Source organism: Oncorhynchus tshawytscha, linkage group LG21 (assembly GCF_018296145.1).
Source record: "Oncorhynchus tshawytscha isolate Ot180627B linkage group LG21, Otsh_v2.0, whole genome shotgun sequence".
Taxonomy (NCBI): domain Eukaryota; kingdom Metazoa; phylum Chordata; class Actinopteri; order Salmoniformes; family Salmonidae; genus Oncorhynchus; species Oncorhynchus tshawytscha.
Window position 1 is genome coordinate 22,748,116 of NC_056449.1, and position 3,959 is coordinate 22,752,074.

The 3,959-nt window shown below is 40.4% G+C and overlaps 1 protein-coding gene across 2 annotated transcripts in view; it reads right to left on the bottom strand.

Annotated features, from left to right (window-relative positions):
• Positions 1-2,948, bottom strand: part of LOC112221104 (ecto-NOX disulfide-thiol exchanger 2) — a 302,937-nt gene extending 299,989 nt beyond the window's left edge. For both annotated transcript variants that reach the window (XM_042303217.1, XM_042303213.1), the window contains exon 1: positions 2,749-2,948. The gene's annotated coding sequence lies outside the window, so the exon portion shown is untranslated. The remainder of the gene's footprint in view (positions 1-2,748) is intronic.
• Positions 2,949-3,959: the final 1,011 nt, after the last annotated feature.

The window sequence follows — 3,959 nt, forward strand, 5'->3', positions numbered from 1 at the left end:
GTTGAGGAGAGTGACTGCATCACTTCTTTTTATAAGAAACTGTGTTCAAAATTCTAAATTGTTTGCATAGTCAGCTTACACACAGCTCTAAAACACACTTTCCCCACCAGACATGCCACCAGGGGTCTTTGCAGTCCCCAAATCTAGAACAAATTCAAGAGAGCGTACAATATTACAGAGACATTATTGCATGGAACTCCCATCGCTCAAATGAACTGCAAACCTGGTTTTAAAAAAACAGAAAGCAACACCTCACAGCACCTCTCCTCTATTTGACCTAGATAGTTTGTGTGTATGTATTGATATGTAGGCTACGCATGCTATTTTTAAATTGATGTAGTTCTGTCCTTGAGCTGTACTTATCTATTAAGGTTCTGTATTAGGTCATGTTTCATGTCTTGTATGTGTAACAGTATAACTTTAGACTGTCCCCTCGCCCATACCCGGGCGCGAACCTCTGCACACATCAACAACAGTCACCCACGAAGCATCATTACCCATCACTCCACAAAAGCTGCGGCCCTTGCAGAGCAAGGGGAACCACTACTTCAAGGTCTCAGAGCAAGTGACCTCACCGATTGAAACGCTATTTAGCGCGCACCGCTAACTAAGCTAGCCGTTGCACATCCGGTACATTTTTAATTTTTTTTTCCTTTATTTAACCAGGCAAGCAAAGCACACATGCGGAGATGATCCGTTCATCTACTCTGCGTCTGACAAAATCTCAAATTTAGACTCCAGACCAAAGGACAGATTTCCACCGGTCTAATGTCCATTGCTTGGCCCAAGCAAGTCTCTTCTTCTTCTCTTCTTCTGGTAGTGGTTTCTTTGCAGCAATTCGACCATGAAGGACTGATTCACACAGTCTTCTCTGAACAGTCCATGTTGAGAGAGATATACACATATATATATATATATATTTTTTTTTTACCTTTATTTAACTAGGAAGGTCAGTTAAGAACAAATTCTTATTTTCAATGATGGCCTAGGAACAGTGGGTTAACTGCCTGTTCAGGGGCAGAACGACATAATAAAATACCTAGATACCTTACCCCTATACATATCAAGGTCTAGCAGTCCAGTAACCCTGCGCAGTGTAAATCTGGTATTAGAACTGGCCCTGTACATAGCTTACATACTTCATGTTCCTTTTATTTATATTTCTTGTGTTTTTTTCTACCTCCAGTTATTTTTAGTGCAACATTGATATTCATTACTGCATTGTTGGGTTTAGAGCTAACAAGAAAGAATTGTACTTGTGCATGTGACATTAAAACTTAAAACCTGAAACATAACATCAGGCCTGTGAGTGGTAAACAGTATTACACCCACATTCATGAGTACAGAGATCATCATCGTTACCTCTGATGCACCGTGGGCTTACGTGAATCATTAAAAGACCACAGTTACTAATCTGTTCAGAAAGTGGTTCCTCTTAGCCACCTTGATGACTGTGAGTAAGGGGCTGTTCTTGTGTTGCTAGGTTACAAAAAAACTATCCTCCATATGAATAACAAGTTTGTATGTTAGTGGTCCTGGTACAGTCTCTCTGTCTCTTTCTCAGTCTCTCACACACACTAGGTATAGTAGATAGTTTTTTTTAAATGTCGTATCTAGCTAACTTAGCTAGCCACGTTGTTTTGCTTTAGGTAGCTAGCTGGTAAATATTTAAACAGTCAAAGCTAGCTCAAGAACCAAATGCTATCCCAGCAGGAGGTAACATTAGCCTAAGCCATAAACCAATAGTATGGTACGGAGTAACGTTACTAGCCCGTACCAAGCCTCACTGTCAGCACTTTTCTGTCATATGGGTACTTTGCTAGCCAACAGGATCCAACTAGCATAGAGACTAGCATATACACCTAGGTTGAAGATGACAAAGGTTAAGACAACGGGATTCTAATATCCCAGAGCTATTTCAACAATGGGATCAGCCAGCGCCAACTTTCAGAATGTTTAATATGGTTATAAATCTAGACATACTGTTACTTCGCATTGTTCAAGTATTCCCCATGTAATGTTAATGGGGAGCTAACATGGATGCCTTAGATGGATGTAAATGCATTTTAATTGTAGAAATAGCATTGCCCAATTCTATAAATGCATGGCTCTGGGACCAGCAGGGTGGATATATATTTATATGCCAGAGGGACCAACTATACTAGTTAGCAACGGCACTAATCGTTAGCAAGGACGCTGGTATAGAATTAGCTATATGATCGCTATGGGCGCTGGTCCCAGATTTGTGACGACGTATTCACTAGGAACCAAACAGGACCAGACGGAAGCAAACAGAATTAAACGGGGAGGGGTCTACCTGAATTTGTCCAATAGAAAATCTAGTTTTCGTTGCAAAACGTTTTACGTTTGGAGTAAACGGTTTCCGTTTCAAAACGTTTGCTACGGTCTTCGTGCTAACGTTAGCTAGCTACGTAGCTAGGTAACCAAGGATTTGTATAAATAACCGGCCTTATTACTATCTGTGAGGTAACGTTAGATAACTAGCTAACCGGAAAACCCAAATGATACGAACTTCAAGAAATATTGCATGGGCTGTGCCTTCCAGTTAACTACCAAGCAAATACTTTCCTCGAGTTATTAACTTAGTTAACTAGCTAACGTTAGTTGGCTGTGGTTGTGACTTAGCTATGTTAGCTAGCCAGCTAACGTTAGCTAGCTACACACGCGGAAGTTAACTAGCTAATGCTATAAGAGCGGAATAGTGATAACGATATATCTGTTCCTTACTTCAGTTGTTTCTTTCAGTTTCCAGCTTTCAGACGACACCCCTTTCCCGGATCTTTCGTATGTCCTCTGTTACTAGCTAATAGCTTTGCACGCCACAGAGGTATAGCACGATGCAAGCCGCACAATGTTCACAATCTTTGATGCAAGCGACTCACTGGCAACGGCCCTGTCCAGTGGCAGTGTGTCAGCTGACCAAATTACGCGAGATTTTACTGCTGGGTTAAAGTCAGTGCCAAAATAAACTACAAAATTGATTTATGGGAACCCGGAGGACAACAACACGTGCTTGTTGCTGTCGAAGGCGTAATAACGACCTCTGTCGGAGAACCACTTGGAGAGAAAATCCATGCTTTTCATTTTTTATATTAACTTTACATAACCTGGTAAATTAGTTAAGAATAAATTCTTATTTACAATGACAGCCTACCAGGGAATAGTGGGTCTACCTTGTTCAGGGGAAGAACAACAGATTTTTACCTTGTCAGCGTGAGAATTCGATACAGCAACCTTTCAGTTACTGACCCAACGCTCTAACCACTAGGCTACCTGCCACCCCCTTCATGCTGAAAGGTGGCATTGATCATAAATATTGTCTCTATGGTTTATTTTCCTATTTGAAAAATTATTAGACTAGATCTGTCATGACCATTCAATCTAAGAGGTAATGTCCTAGATATAAAATATAATTAATTCATTCAAAGATATTGAATTTGGCCACTCAGTGTTATCTCTAGAGACAACAGACTTGGAAAATAAACATTAAAGTAACTAGCCCAATCCTTATATGAAGGCTTTGCCTCAATTGCAAGGTAGCCTATCTGGCAGAGGTGGGATGAAGTCACTATAGAGATAAATAGTAATGGCATCTTTGTGTAGCACAGTTGAATACTGTTGTCCTGATTAAAGAAGCAATAAAACTGTCCTTCTTTAGACTAGTTGAGTATCTGGAGCATCAGCATTTGTGGGTTCGATTACGGGCTCAAAATGGCAAGAAACAAATAACTTTCTTCTGAAACTCATCAGTCTATTCTTTTTCTGAGAAATTCCATTTCTATTCCATTTGAGAAATTGCCAAGAAACTGAAGATCTTGTACAACACTGTGTACTACTCCCTTCACAGAACAGCGCAAACTGGCTCTAACCAGAATAGAAAGAGGAGTGGGAGGCCCAGGTGCACAACTGAGCAAGAGGACAAGTATATTAGTGAGTCT